Raw genomic sequence first — 16,911 nt, 5'->3', positions numbered from 1 at the left:
GCTCCATTATACAATGGCGTATCGGCTTCACTTTTCATATCATCATAGATAAGCCTTTCTGAATCCATGATCGTCTCGATCATTTCATCAATCTCGGGCTCAAACATTGCCTCGTTGGGAATGTGCTCTGCATGATCATCCCCCGAGCTGTCAGAGGCTACATCTTGTGGCCTCACATATGCTGCTTGACCAAAGCGCCTGCGAACACGTCTATTGGGTTGCAAGATTGCTGCTTGTTGGCCAGCGTCAGAGTCCGACGAGTTATAATTGGCAACAACTCGATCTATAATAGATGGATCGAACTCGCCAAATTCGCGAACGTGCTGGAAAGAAACACGTCTTGTCCGTCGCACAACATGCTTGCATTGATTACAAGGACATAAGACCCTCATTGAGAGATAGGTGTTTTGGTTGGACGGTCCCACATCCTCGTCACTACTCATAATGAGGATAAAAATCTTATAACCTGGACAACAAATTTAGTATTCTATTGGCATTCTTCGTCTTATCTCTCTCTCTCTCTCTCTCTCTCTCTCTCTCTCTCTCTCTCTCTCTACCTCACATTCTCTAGTCATGTCCAATCCCCGCACACCTCGGTCTAGAGGTGCACGGAGATCAGAACCACCGGGTTATAATCTCGTCTTTATTGGTCAATACCTATATTTGTGGGTACAAGAAATCTACACACCCACGTCTACATGATACTGCATGTAGTGGACAAAAACCCTTTGCCTCTTCTCTAGCTGTAGCACTTCACAGCATCTTAACATCTTTTCACAGTAGATCTTTTCACTGTTCGTCTAACTCTAAACCCTAAACCGTAAGTAATTCTTGCGTGGACTCGATCTAACGTAAATAAGCGTAAATCTAAATAAACGTAAATCTAACTAAAAATAAACCTAAATCTAATTTAACGTAAGTCTACATCTAACCTAATCTTTAACGTCTTTTGGGATAGTTTCCTACGACGTTAAAACTCTCTTCTTCTTGTGTGTGTGTGTGGGTAAACCTAAATAAACCTAAGTCTAATCTAATATAACATAAATCTAAATCTAACGTAAATTATGTTATATTAAAAACAAAGAACTAAACTAACAGGGATTATAAGAACCTTAAAACTGATTTAACACATAATTTTTCACATAACTCGGCAAGAGTTGGCATTCTCATCACTAAAGATGTGAGAGTTAACTTCCGGCGGTGACGCTGCCTCATCTCCATCCACATCTGACGACAGTAATTGGCCCTTTAGACTGTTCTTGCTCTTGTTACTAACTTTGAAGTTGCTGTTGAATGACTAGAGGTTGTCTAGATGGTCATTGTGTCGGGGATGTAGTGACTCTTGCCGCCCTGAAGATCCACCTTCTTCCCTATCTTCTGAAGACATTTCACCAGTACTTTTGGATCGACGGAGCCCACCATGAGTGAAGGCAGCAATACCCTATATTCCATTGAGGGCTTTCTTCACCCGCTTCATGCAGGCATCGCAGTCTATGGAGACCTAAATCTAATCTAATATAACGTAAATCTAAATCTAGCGTAAATAAACGTAAATCTAGTTAAAAATAAACCTAAATCTAATTTAATTTAACTTAAATAAACCTAAATCTAATTTAACGTAAGTCTACATCTAACCTAATCTTTAACGTCTTTTAGGATAGTTTCCTACGACGTTATAACTCTCTTCTTCTTGTGTGTGTGCGCGTGTGTGGATGTGTGTGCCAATAAAAAGAGATAAATGGTATAACCTTTCTATCACCCATGCCAAGTATGATAGATTGATTATGCCATTTCCCTCTTGAATAATAGGTCTTGAGTTCAACTCCTCGTCGGCTAGATCTTTAGGTCTTTTAATTTTAATTAGTTTCCTACGACGTTAAATTAGTTTCTCTCTCTTTCTCTCTCAATGTGTGTGCGTTTTTTTGGATCGTATGCATGTTTTCTCTGTCTTTTCCTCTCTCAATGTGTGCGTTTTTTGTTTATGCATGTTCTCTCTCTCTCTTTTCCTCTCTCAATGCGTGTGTTTTTTGTTTATGCATGCTCTCTCTCTCTTTTCCTCTCTCAATGTGTGTGTGCATTCTTTGTTTATGTATGTGTGTGTGCATTTTTGTTTATGTTTGTACTCTCTCTCTCTCTCTCTCTCTCTCTCTCTCTCTCTCAAAAACACTATGTGTGTGTGTATGTGTGTGTGTGTGAGAGAGAGAGAGGGAGAGAGAAAGAGGGGAAGGGAACATGAGAATGAGGAGAGGGAAGGAGCATACCTGGCTCTCCTTCCTCTCCTCGTGTGTGTGTGTGTGTGTGTGTGGAGAAGCAAAAGAGAGAGAGAGAGAGAGAGAGAGAGAGAGAGAGAGAGAGAGAGAGAGAGAGAGAGATAGATAGATTTTATTATCGTCCTCGGAGGTCAAATATGACCTATGGGACCAAAGTTACATGTGATGTAGTATGTGTACGGCTGATGAGTGACTCTCGATGCTCCAAAATTGTAGTGATGAGAGTCGCAATGGAGAGCCCACACTTTGGCTGGGAGAGGAAAGTGTGTAGGTCTAAGTTATGGCTGAAAATGTGAGAGAAGCAAGTTCGGATGTGATCAAAAGCTGAGCACTCTAGTAGTGTGTGGTACTCAGACTCTCGAACTTGCAGTGAGCATAATGTGCACAATCGATTTGACTCTTCTCCATTGCCCCAACGCCCTATCTCGCATCGAAGGAAATGGGAGCTAAGCCGAATTGCTGCGATAGTGCGTATTGCGGACAAGGGAATAGGCTCAAGCATGTAAGTGTGAGTACGGTTTCCTCTCTCAGCGAAGAACATGGTTTTGTAGTTGGGGGCAATATAGGTGGTGTAATGTATGAAGCGTGACCCACCGGATTTCTCCCAAGCCGTAATACATTGGCATTGTAGAAAAGCTTCATTCACTTGAGAGTCAATTGAAGCATCATGTAGCAAGTGTAATGCATCCCATCTCCCAAACCACTTCTTTATGTCTTGCATCCATCCCGTGCTCAAGATCTTGCTTTTATGCATCTTTTGAACTTTTTTGCTTGCTTCCCATGCAATTGTAGGAAGTCAATGTGAGGGGTTTTGACGCATCTTTATCATGTACTCCACAACCCTTTCCATGCCCATAACCTCAATTGGAAGAGATCCCGACTCAAGAAGTAGGAGCATATATGGTATTTGTGTCTTAACTTGGAGAAATTTTGTAAGAAAACGCTTTTGGACATTCTCAAACTCTTTCCAAGTAGACTTTGAGATGCTCCCACCCCACACTTCAACTCCATAAAGAAGAACCGGTGTCACCAATGCATCAAAAAGATACTTCTTGAGAACCCAACACTTGATGTTTCCCGCATTACACATGTTCTCAAATGCATAATATGCTCTCTTTCCCGCTTCCAAACGACGCATAGCACATTCATGCCACTTGTGATTGGATGGAACCTCAAGGCCAAGGTACTTAAAGCTCTCAACAACTTCAAGTGTCTCGTTGTTGTACACAATCCATGGCTTCTCCTTATGGTTGGTTTTCACAAGCATAACCTTTGTTTTGGATTCATTTACAATCAGCCCACTATGCAAGCAAAAGTTCTCAAGGACAACCATAAGCTTTTGTGCAACTTCTAAAGTGTGTGCTAGAAGCACTACATCATCCGCATACAACAAAAGCATGATTACCGCATTGCAAATAGTGACCTCTTCAATGCCTTCTTCTTGCATAAAGTCAAGTACCATTTGTTCCAATTGATCGATGCATAGACCAAAGAGAGTTGGTGACAATGGACATCCTTGTTTAACCCCAATAGTGCTTACAAAAATTTCTGAAATTTCTCTTCCCATGCGCAATTGACAAATCACCTTCTCATAGATTCGAGAAACCGCAAGCATAAACTCACTTGGCACTTGGAGTTCTTCCATCCCTCTCCACAAATTGTTACGTGGAATCATATCAAAGGCTTTCTTAAAGTCCACAAAACAACAATATAATCGCTTGCCTTTCAACCGACTTTCCTCCATGAGAACACGAAGAGTGACAAGATGATCAATGGTGCTATGGCATCGACAAAAACCCGCTTGTCCCTTTGCACGCTTGTCATTCTCTTCAGCCCAATCACTCAATTTCATCTCCATTATGCACCCAAATAACTTTGCCATAAGAGACCCAATCATTATAGTCCGGTAGTTGCTTACATTCTTTACATCCCCTCCTTTATGCAAAGGCTTAACCCAATTAGTACTCCAATCATAAGGCATACCATGTTGAAGTGCAAGGTTGAACATATCACACATCCACTCATGGGTAAAATCTCCCGTCCATTTGATCATCTCCGGCTTGATCAAGTGGCCAACTTTTCAAGCCCACCGCATACATCCTCAATAGTAAAAAAAGACGGCATACATGGGAGTGAACCATAAAATGGTATTTTTTCAGTATTTTCTTGCTCATATAATTGCCTACAATGTGTGTACATATCCACTAGACTCAAGTTACCAAAATTCTCAACCCGCTTGCCTCTCAAGTTTCTCCAAAATCTTCCGCATGCATGTGCCTTTTCTTGGACTTGAAATTCTTGTTGCTTTACTTCCCATCTTCTTCTCTTCTTTTGAATCAATGCCTTGTATGTATGCAAATGACTTTGATAGTTGTCTTTGTCCATAGTTGCATCAAGCTTTATCAAGGACTTTCGAGCATCTTGACATTCTTTATCAAACCACCTTTTGCGTGATCTATCTTTGTTGATACCATGGAGATGCTTTATGGCAAAACATTCTTCCGCACAAGAACAAATAGCTTTCTTGAAAGCTTCCCATTTAGTTTCCAATGGTGCATCACATTGAAGCTTTGTCATCCATAATTTTTGCTCAACCATTTCAATGTACATTGGTGCCCGTTTGAAATCCATACATAGTGATAACTTCTCTTTCCTTTGGCTGAGATTATCATGCTTTACTTCCCATCTTCTTCTCTTCTTTTGAATCAATGCCTTGTATGTATGCAAATGACTTTGATAGTTGTCTTTGTCCATAGTTGCATCAAGCTTTATCAAGGACTTTCGAGCATCTTGACATTCTTTATCAAACCACCTTTTGCGAGATCTATCTTTGTTGATACCATGGAGATGCTTTATGGCAAAACATTCTTCCGCACAAGAACAAATAGCTTTCTTGAAAGCTTCCCATTTAGTTTCCAATGGTGCATCACATTGAAGCTTTGTCATCCATAATTTTTGCTCAGCCATTTCAATGTACATTGGTGCCCGTTTGAAATCCATACATAGTGATAACTTCTCTTTCCTTTGGCTGAGATTATCATGCTTGCCTTACCTGCTCCTTGCTTGAGGGCGCCGAAAAACTCAGATCTGAGATCTGAGTTTTTGGGCGCGCTCGGTTATTTTTTTAGCCTAGCCGGCGTCGCTATGAGCGTCGCAAATTTCTTTGTAAATTTGCGACGCTTATAGCGACGCCTAGAATTTTTTTTTTGAGCGTCGCTGTGTGAGCGTCGCTAATATGAATAGCCTCTTGTAGTGTTTTGACACGCGAGTGTCCACAAGTGGTTTTTGTTTCATGCTTGGCAGTTCATGTATATCATGGTTGAGCAAGAAGCAACCTACCTTGGCCACTTCGAGTTGTGAGGCTGAGTATAGGGCAGTCTTCACAGCTACGGTTGAGTGTGTATGGCTCAGACGCCTTATGGCTGATTTGGGTGTTGGACAGGACACTGCCAACACTATCTACACTGAAAGTCAGAGCGCATTGGCAGTTGCAAGGAGCCCAATTTTTCATGCTCGCACAAAGCACATTGAGGTGCATTACCACTATGCCAGGGAGAGGCTCTCAGTAGGAGAGATCAGCTTGGCTTATGTGCCAACACAGGACAACCTTGCAGATCTTTTCACAAAGGCATTGTCTCGTGAGAAGCTTGAAGCTTTTCGCAAAGCTTTGGGATTACTCCCCATGTCCTCAGGGCATGGCACTTCCCTTTACTCATGTGCCAGCTCTCGTTCACCGCATCACTCTAGGGGGGATTTGTTACCATATACATGTGGTAGTGATGTGTGTGAACACACTAGGACCGCCGGGGCATTTTTTCCATCTTTAGGAGGTTTTTTCCCCTAAGCATTGTATATACGCCCATCACTCTAGGGCTATCTATCTTCCCATTGCACACTAAGTAATACACTCTCTATTGTGTGCCTTGAGCTTCCTTCGTCTTCTCCAAGCTGTGTGCGTTTCTCTACAACCCTAATTCCAACAAATCTAACTTAAATCTAAATCTAATCTAATCTGAAATCTAACCTAGCTAATCTTAAATCTTGTCTTAATCTTAAATCTAACATAAATCTAAATCTAATCTAATCTTAAACTCAACATAAACCTAAATTTAATCTAATCTTGAATCCTAAACCTAAATGTAATCTAACTTAAATCTAACTTAGCTAATCTTAAATCTTGCCCTAATTTTAAATCTAACGTAAATCTAAATCTAACCTAATCTTAAACTCAACATAAACTTAAATCTAACGTAAACCTAAATGTAATCTAATCTAATTTAAATCTTAACCTAATTTTAAATTTAGCATAAATTTTAAATATAAGTTAAATTTAATTTAACTTAATTTTAGATCTTAATCTAACCTAACCTTAAAAATCTAACCTAGTCCTAAATCTTAATATAACATTTCATTTCATATTTTCTCTACTTTATCTCTCTCTCTCTCTCTCTCTCTCTCTCTCTCTCTCTCTTTGTTTTCTCCCCTTACTCTCTCTTTTTGTCTTCTCTCCCGCTCTCTCTTTGGTTGTTTTCTCTCTCTCTCTCTCTCTCTCTCTCTCTCTCTCTCTCTCCCCCTCTTTGTTTTCTCCTCTCTCTCTCTCATTCTCTCTCTTTACTTTATCTCTCTCTCTCTCTCTTTTCCTCTCTCAATGTGTGTGTGTATGTATTCTTTGTTTATGCATGTGTGTGTGTGTATGTGTTTTTTGTTTATGAATGTGTGTACTCTCTCTCTCTCTCTCTCTCTCTCTCTCTCTCTCTCTCTCAAAGACACAACATGTGTGTGTGTGTGAGAGAGGGAGAGAGAGAGAAAGAGGGGAAGGGAACATGAGAGAGAGAGAGAGGAGAGGGAAAGAGCATACCTGGCTCTCCTTCCTCTCCTCGTGTGTGTGTGTGTGTGTGTGGAAGAGAGAGAGAGGGAGGGAGTGTGCGGGTTTACCTGTTTCGCGTTAGAGCGCTGAAACTCAGATCTGAGATCTGAGTTTTTGGTGCTCTCAGTTTATTTTTTACCCTTGTCGGCGTTGCTATGGGCGTCGCTATGCAACAAAGAAATTAGAGACGCCATGGATTTTCACTTTTGAGCGTCTCACTGCGAGCGTCGCTAATGTGAAGTACCTCTTGTAGTGCCATAGTAAGCATCACCCAAGATGTAAATCCAACACATCAAGCCAAGAGTTGTCTATCGGCCAACTTCAATGGTAGAACTCTAGCCACTAGCATTATCTCTGGCCATAATTTTCCTCAACTTGATCCTCTCCCCGTCTACCCAACCCGAGCTAATCATGCTCTAGTATTGGGTAGCTCAAGCTTGCTCTTATCATTAAAAGTAGGCATCATCCTCTACTTTAGCATACAGTCATAATCGACAGAATGGGTGTCCTGTATCAGTATTAGCATATTTGGTTTAGAATTAGAGAGAGAGAGAGAGAGAGAGAGAGAGAGAGAGAGAGAGAGAGAGAGAGAGAGAGAGAGAGAGAGAGAGAGAGAGAGAGAGAGGTAGGTTTGAGAGATCTATTATCACAGAAAGGGAAACAAGGAATGTAGAGCAATAGTGAAGGGCATTTCTAGAAGGGCATCCGTAGAGTCAGTACGTTGGCAAAGTGTTCGCAGTGTAGCTTGGTCGCTTTCGAGTTGTGGAAGGTGGTGCTCACGTTGTCGTTTCCAACACCATCACGGTTTTGCGAAGGTCCTACTCTGTGGGCTCTTATGAGTATGTGCTGGATCCTTCCACCTCTGAGGTTGTCATTGCACCCACACCACTACGAAAGCACACCACTATGCCACAACGCCCAACGCCTGGCCACAGAGCTACTCTCTCCGAGTGTGCTCAGGAGGACACAGTTCGTGACCCTATGGCTACTGCCCTTGATCAGTACGGTTTCGTTCGTGTTGCAAAATTCTCCCTTGATCTTACTTCTTCTGATCAATGCTTTGTATGTCGGCCGCATGGTGTCACCAAGGATATTGAGCTTAGTGCCGCCTCCGCTAGCGTTGGAGGTGGTGCTGTTAGTGAACAGAGTAGTGCTGGTAGCACTAGTACATCGACGCAGAGGGAATTTTTGTTCAGGCAGCTAGAGAGCCAGGAGGCAGTGAAGGTGAAGCTGATGGTAGGTGCTAGCCGATGTTCTTTATCAGAGGTGGATGAGGTTTACTTTCAGCAGGGCATGGGCAACGCTAGCGGCATTGATATAGGCGCATGAGAGGAAGATCTGCGTTCCTTATTAGGTGCACAACTGGTCACTGCCTCCATAGAGCTAAGCAACAGCATCCCAGGCGCCCACATGCCCTCCTCCTTGAGAGGTGCTGCCATTGCTCCGTACTCTCTTGCAAAGCGAACCCTCAACTGTCTTGTTGGCAGACAGCACCGCTGGACCTCTCATGACTCCTCGTTGGTGGGGAGCTAGCGAAGGCAGGTAGGGTAGAGGAGCGGGACGAGGGAAGGCACACTGACAGTGCAGAGCTCTCTCTCTCTCTCTCTCTCTCTTCGACCAGATACTGACGTGGAAAGGGGGAGGGGGAGGAATATTTGGCAGCATCCCATTGCTAGATTGAGACAGTAAATTATCATGATTCATAGTACGAGCTTACAACCAGTGTTTTCTATAGTATATCTCTATAATGAGTGTCTCCTCTCTACACGAGGCCTTACTCCTGAGGCCAAAAAAATCCTTGTAATGAGTGTTTGCAAAGCTCTATCTTTATAAATATTTATAATGAGTGCCTGTTCTTGGAACTAACCAATCAAAAAAATCAACACTCTCCTTTTTCATTAGGAAAAAGGGAACACATCACTATGGCCTTAGCCCTTTGGGCAGGCCAAAAAAGGTCGATATGCTTTTGAGTGGTTCTTGAGAGGATGGGTTGGTGTCTTTTGAGTGGTTCTCCAGATGATGGGTTAGGTGTCTAATCAAGAATGGTTGCAAGCTAGAAGTCTTAAATGGGGTGGGTGAGTGGTAGCAAGAAGGGAGCCCATATAATGAGTTGGAGCTAACGTATCATTTCTCCTTTTGGTTTTTGGAGCCTCCTTGGGCTGCGTGGAGGATGGTCTCATTGGGGCTAGACTTAATGGAGCCCTAGGTCTAGGCAAGCTTCCGCCAAGCCTACAACAAGCTCTGTGTTGTTGGCCTGCCCAAAGGGCAAAGGCTATAGCGTTGCCTTCTCTTTTTGCTGACTAAAATAGGAAAAAGGTTAAGTTATATTTTTAAGCATTTTTTGATAGGTAAAAAATGTTGATTGGTTGAAATAAGATAGTGGGCACTCATTGAAATGAAGTGTGTAAATCTAATGATGGACATGTCTTGAATTTTGAAATATGAACTGAACGCTCATATATCAAGGAAAAGATTTTGGGTTGCCCAATGCCTTTGAAAGCATGAAACGTTGACAGCCTTATATGTTAAATGATAAAGCCTTAGAGTGGGATGTAGAGCATAGGGACCTAAAGCTTAGGGTGTAGAGCTTAAGGGTGTTTTTTAAATTCAATTCTATGTGCTTATGTTTCTTTTTAAAGCTTAGAGATGTAGAGATTTTAAAGTGGGATCCAGCCTCAGAATTGGGGTGAGGGCAACGCCTAAAATTGATGCCTATTTTTTTTGTCAAGGGCTATTTTGCCTATCAAAACAAGTGCTTTAAAAAAACTCATGTCATTTGACATGCTAGAATCTCAAAATTGCCTGTCATTTTTTGTATTTATATCTTATGGCAAATTATATAAGTTGATTGCATTACACAAAGCATATGAAAGGGGGCTTGAAAAATTGCATGTCAAAAAGAAATTTTTATTATGCCTGGCAGGCCTGGTGATTGTATCACTTGTTTTTGTTGGCCTTGCGTTGCTATGTTGTGGTTTTCTCACGGGCTGGGTCGTGCTTCGGTGTTGTGCTGCCCTATCTTAAAGGGTACCATGCTCTGTTTTGTCATTCCATTCACTGATTTGTTGTGTATCTTGGACGTCTTTCGGTGTTGTGCGTGGCCTATCTCTATGCGGTCTTGTAGTGCTATGTTTTGTTGTCCTCTTCGCTGATCGGTGGTGGATCTGGGCCGTGCTTTGGTGCTCTGCTGCTCTTTTGTAGGGTTTTATGTTGCTCGGTCATGCGGTGTAGTGCCACCTTTTTAGTCGTCCTCTCTCTGGTCTCTGGCAGAATTGGGTCATGCTTCGGTGTTGTGCTGCTCTATACTGTGGGGTTGTGCTGCTTTGTTTAGTCGTCCCCTTTGCCGATCTGTGGTGGATCTTGGATGTTCATTGATTGCGCTGCTGTGGCCTTTGGTGTTGTCCTGCTGCTTTGTCGTCCCTTCTGTCGATCTATGGTGGATCTGGGCCGTCTTCGATGTTGTGCTACTTTGTCTTGAGGTGTTGTGTTGCTCTATTTTATCATCCCCTCTACCGGTCTATGGTGGATTCTAGCCAGCTGTGCGGATATGGGTTGCTCTGTTTCACACCTCTGGGCAAGCACTCATTCGACTCCACCAGTCATAATAAATCTTGGTGTGACATGAAGAGTTCACTAACGCTCGGATGCATGTTTGTCGTCTGTCCATTGGAGATTCGACAAATCCAGCCGGTTTATGTTGATGAAGCTTGCTCTCTGGTGCAAATCTGTCCTTCTTGTTCATGGTGTTTCTAATATTGCTTTATAGGTCGGTTTTTTAAAGACCTTTTAGTTATGTTCTAATCCTTGGTGTCCGTTTGCAGGGCTCTACAGCTTTGGATGGATGCGGGGCTCTTTGTTCTACTGGCTTTGGGTTGTAGGCAGAGTGACATGCTTAAGTCATAACTGCACACCGATTTCTTTGGTAGCGATTAGGCTTTGTTTAAGCCAACTTTGGATTTGCTTATACTGTGGATGGGGTTCTAATTAACATGTAATGATTTCTATAGTTTAAGAATGGATCTAAGCTTAACTTTTGTCCGTGGTTTTAAGTTTTGTGCATAAATCTCTCTACAAGAAATTTTAATTTGCTTAAATGAGTAATAAAGTTCTGCTTAAATTTTTTGAATGGGGGTGTGTTTAGAGCTCCACATTCTATGATGCAATTTTGATCCACTAATATCATTCATATTTTTTGATTATTTTGGAGTGGTTGAGCATGTGGAATAAGTATGAACAATTCATATTGGAGGGTTATACGTTGTAGTGCTTTGCACTACAAATGCAAGAAATAAGCTCGATTTTACCTTTTTCTATCATATTATAGATTGCTTACAATGATTTGAGAACTTTATTAAATTTATTTAGGTGAAAGGAAAAAATACGATTTTTTAATGTGTGGATCTAGATTATATTTGTTCATTGTTCATTAAGCTGGCAAGTGATTAGCTTTCTCTCTCTTATTTACTCTGATTTTTTCTTTGGCCTTTTGCTCTCTTTAACCTTTTGCAATCTTGCACTTCTCTCTCTTCTTTTCTCTTTCTCCTCTCTCTAATTATGGTATAGTTTTATCTCTCTTCTCTCATTTCTTCCTCTTTATTTGTAGCCCATTACTCCTCTCTCGCAATTTGAGGCAGTGAAAATTAAAAGTAGCAGCGTTCTCTCTTTCTCTCTCTATGTAGCATAAGATTCTTCTCTCAACACTCCATGCAATGACAAGTGAGGGTTAATTCAAATATTTATATTAATGACAATTTCTCGAGTGAAATTCTAAAAAAAGTATCTTCCTTGAAGTTTTAAAGATTATGTATTATGTTTTACACATCTTAAAGACACATAGTTGTATAAAACGCTTAGAGATATGTGTAAAAGAGGACCTCTCTGCTAAATCTTGATGCTAGATTTTAGTCTTCTTTAACTCTTGTTGAGTTTAGTATTCCCTCTTGAAGTAACCCTAGCTATGCTTGTTGTCTCTATCATTACAGTGATAAGTATCCATTGAGATTTCTCAACTTCCTACTTTCTAGACTGTCCTATTGTCAAATTGGACTCAGTCCTTCCTATCTCTCCAAATTCCTATGGATTCAAACATGAATGGTGAAGTGACTCTCCCTGTACGCTTCCTTTCTTTCCTTGACTTGAAGTAATGCCTATCGTGTAGTTTGTCTTAAATTTGCTCTTGAATATAGATGCTTTTAGAACAATTCCAAGAAATAACTATTTTGAAATTTAAGTGCAACTCCTTGCAACAAAAACTTGTTTGAAGCTGTTTCAGAAAGTGTGGAACTTGGATCATCTTTTAGAACAGTTCCAAGCAATAACTATTTTGAAAATTTAAGTGCAACTCCTTGCAACAAAAACTTGTTTGAAGCTGTTTCAGAAAGTGTGGAACTTGGATCATCGAGTAGTTTATTGTATTCCCCAAGCCACCCAAGTAAAAAGCTTAGTCCTAAAGCCAAACTTAAGAAAACGTCTCCAAGATCTGTGCAAAAGGCTTTGAGTATTGCCAGAGGGATGGCTACTGTTAGAGGTTAGCTTCTTTTGTGTTTTTTTGAATTTGAATACTTGTCGACTTTCTTGAGAATCTTTACTGTTTTGAGTTTGTCACAGGGCGTCTTGCGCTTAGCTTTTTTGATAGAGCCACTCCTTTTGATATTGTGAAATGTTCGCTGAGTTTAGCACCTTTTGAAGAAGAGTCAAGACCAATTGTTGACTCCTTTGGTTCTCAGTTGGCATTGAGTCAATCTATGTCTGATCTTCTTATATCTGAAATCTCTGATGGTATAAGTTATCGCTTTGTCTTTATTGGAAAGGTCCTTGCAAAGTATGGCGCACATAAATTCCAAAAACCAAACTATAGTAGATTTTTGAAAGTGGATCTAGTGTATAAGGTTGTTTGATCATACTGTTACTTTTGTTGTGATGGAAAATTACATTGATCCATTTTTCAACACATTTGTGGTGGATAATTTCTTGCGCATTGAGGGGTCTGTTGTGAGGAAGAAGAACCCCAATGATGGAGGCACTTGTGAGCTTGCACTCTATGTTTAAAATCCCTCATGTTGATCTCACGTGGTACATTAACATGATTACATAGTGCAACCCCTGAGATTGATAGCTACATACTAGAACTCAATGTTAGATTGTTTTTAAGACGATTCACGTACCACCACATATCAAGCACTACAAGTAGACAATTTGTACACCTATCCAACTTTCAAGCAAGTTAAGAAATCCACACTTCCAAATTGCATTATTTACATTTTATAAAGTTCAACAACATACAGTAGAGCCAAAATAAGTCACTTGGCACCACATCCAAATCTCTGACACCCTATCTAGGTATGTACATGTGCGTGACTGCCAACACACAAATGTAACTATTTATAATGTGTATATGTTTTGCCATATTTGAAACCAAATATGACATTGTTAAATATTTCAAATGCATACATCTACATTTGTGTGTACACATCCCTGCTTATACACACTACTATGTATATGCCAAAAGTTGTTTATCATCGCAAACAACTATAGAGATCATCCCATCCATGGCCAACCTCACAGAAAATTGTAAAATACTTATCCCAAAATACCAATCAAGGAGTCTCACATGACTCAATTCTTTCAGCCTGATGTTTGCTCTAGATGTCTATTTGAGATTCACATACAACCAAAATATGCTTTGCTTACAAAAGTGAATAAACAATCTAGAAAGGAATGTAATCCCAAGACACAAGAAAATTTCTTTGTTAAGGACTCATTTTGAGAAACTCTAACAAGAAATTCTTAATTTGATGATCTTGCTAAGTTGCTAAATTTGATGGTCCTAATTTGATGCAACTTAGCACCATCCTTCATTGCAACGTAGCTAAAATTTCAAGCCATTGATGTGCTACTCAAATCAATAGTATAATCTAGTAGCACCATAGGCCTTGAGCAGCAGGTATTTGAGGTAGAGTAGGAGGAGCCACAAGTTGACTCATAAGTGGTTGATGAATGCAGCAACACAAGAGAATTGGGCAGTCCCCAAACATTATCCAAGGACACATGGTGATGAGGTATCCAATTTATAATAGTAGACTTGACTTTTGAAACTTTGAGTGAAATGTGTGCCAAAAATTTATGACATCAAGACATAAGGAACATGAAAGCAAGTCTGGCACTCGAGAGGAAAGGGAAACCTATGTCTACCCAATAATCCAACAAGAAAACGGTGTCAAAAGTTTTAAAAAAATCCCGATGTCATGCAACTCAACACGTTAACCCATGGCACAAAATTTTTGCATTGTTGTAAAAAACTTTTCTTCCCTCATCTAAAAAGAAAGGAGTCTAAGAATGGCATGGATGAGTGTTAATGGAGCACGAGACTAATCGTCTTCCTCAAAATTTTCCAAAGATTCCTAAAGGTACCATGACCCAACAAGTCATGGAACATCTCAAAGAAGGATGTACCTATAGGGTAGTTAGGAAAGTTAATGCAGAGGGTGTGCTTGATGTTGTGGGGATTTGTGGTCATCCCGGAGTGTTGACTAAGAAATATGTAAGGTAGTATGTGTGAATGATGTTAGAGTATTTTATTTAAGTTTTAATTTACAAAATTTATTTTACAAAAGGGGTTTAACAATTTCTTGGCTTTTTGTTCAAAAGGGTTTTTTTATCATTTCATAAATCTTTGGACCATGGAGAGAGATGATGTCTCCTAGCTAGATAGGTGTTACTATGTGCTTCCCGTACTTGGTCTATGCTATTTACTCTACCTTGCACATATACCTTGCACACGTACTTCTTACCGCCTCTGTCATCTTCAATGTTTTCTCCTTAGCCAACCTCTTCTTTAACATTTTAGACTTGGTAGTCAACCCTATAACTTGAAGTTTGACTCTCAATTTATTTTGAAGGCCATAAAGAAGTCCCGTTTTCTTCCCACACAAATTGGAAGGGCATACAATTAGTTTTTCAAATTTCCTACAATTATTTTGAAGCATAGGATTTATCTAGCTCTTCTCTTGAAGGGTAAAATCTCGATAAAATCCCCTTGGCAGGGTGTTGTAACCTTCTACTTGGTACAATATGCAAAAATATTTACAAATACTAGAGGTGCTATGTTGTCTTTTAGATAAATCCGAACAATCTCTTTTCATTTTGGCAAGCCAGTCTTTGGATAAACACTTTCTTAGAAATCACAAATGGATATTTACATACTGACGCAACAATCCTACATCAGTCATGAGAGATCAACATTGGTGGTTCAACCGCATTGATAGCAATAGTTAATCATAGTGCGAGTGTGTATGTTTCTAATGTGGTGATTCAAGGGCTCTAAATTTTGTGTTGGGGCTGCAATGCCATACTATAGATCATGATCCAATTGAGAGAAAAATAGTGTTCAAAGCAAGGATAGATATATCTCAGCTCTACAAAGCAAGCTACATTTTGGCATAACAATGTTTTATTACATTGAGGAGTAGTAACAATGCCAAGAGCTACCATCCTTAGCAAGTCAAAAGCATCATGGATGAGCCTAGGAAAATGGTTTCATCAAATGTGCCAAAGCTTCACAAAAATTTTCTATGTGAGAGTCCTGAACAAGATTTGTTGGTCAATGGTAATTAATTATGTTAGAGATCTGTCCACGATCTGTTCGTCAATGTTGATTAATTATGGGATTTCTCTACCAACATCATTCAACCTTATTCATCTTTTTCTTTCTAGTGTATTTCCATTTTACCGTGTTGTTGGTGGATTGACTGAAGGGGTGCCCACTGGGCCGAACACTTAAGCGGACACCACATTTTTACTCTATTATTTTCTCGAGCTAGTGTAGTGATACTCTGTGTAAATCTTGATTCTAGAGTAGCAAGTCAATTCCGTGAGATGTAATTATTTCATAATGTTTGTAAAGGTCTATGTGAGCTAGCCACACTGGCCATTTGAAAATCCCTAAATAAAGACGACTTATCTTTTGAAAAGAAAGAAGCTCTACGTACGTATGCTCAAGCGACTACAAATCTCCAACTTGTAATCATCGCAAATAATGATTGGGTACTTGCATTGTGTTCCTCTTTCCTTGCTCTTTCAATTAAGTGTAAGCATTGTCAGTTTTGTTCAGGTTTACAACTACGCGTTAGTGAGCCTAATCTTTAGATTTGAGTACTTAAATCACTATTTTTTGACATTTTGACCATAGGAGAGTGTTCTTAGACCATAGGGCGACCTTTTTGGATAGTTCTATTGCAGTTTTCAAGACCTTTTTCATGATGGATCATGATTTTGCTACCTTGTCGGATTGCAACTAGACTTGGTAGCATAGTGTCTCTAGGTGTCTTAGACCTCCTCTTCAAGTTTTGTTGCATTTTAACTTTGTTTGAGTGCCGAAATGGCGTGACGACCTAGAACGGTGAGAAAGGATATAGGCAAATTTCCTGATCATCGAGTGTTGGTTTGCTTGTTGGACTTGGTGTGTTCGCTTGTTAGGTTCATTTCTTGAGAACTAATAGCCTCAAAGAGTCCCCGTGCCCCATCCGTGTCACTTCCTTGAATATAGACATATTGTGTTAGTGCCAGATAGCTATGCTACAAACATCCATCGTGGTGATTGACACTTAGATGGTGAGTGACCTAGTGTGTATTTAGAGCTTTCTTTTTCAAATATTTGCCTTTCCATTTCATTTACACACTAGTAGTGAAGCAGCTAAACACGAGGTTCAGGGCTTGATAGAGTTTAGAAGTGGAGGACTTGCTAGATCTATTCTCAAGAGGTAAAGAGAGTTGTGA

At 40.2% G+C, this 16,911-nt stretch overlaps 1 pseudogene; it reads left to right on the top strand.

The window, feature by feature from the left end:
- Positions 1-7,636: 7,636 nt before the first annotated feature.
- On the top strand, positions 7,637-13,185 carry LOC147422666 (uncharacterized; annotated as a pseudogene).
- Positions 13,186-16,911: the final 3,726 nt, after the last annotated feature.

This window comes from Adiantum capillus-veneris, chromosome 27, assembly GCF_014529385.1.
Source record: "Adiantum capillus-veneris isolate H3 chromosome 27, ASM1452938v2, whole genome shotgun sequence".
Lineage (NCBI taxonomy): Eukaryota > Viridiplantae > Streptophyta > Polypodiopsida > Polypodiales > Pteridaceae > Adiantum > Adiantum capillus-veneris.
The sequence above is the reverse complement of the archived record's forward strand: the minus strand, read 5'-3'. Positions and strand labels throughout refer to the sequence as shown.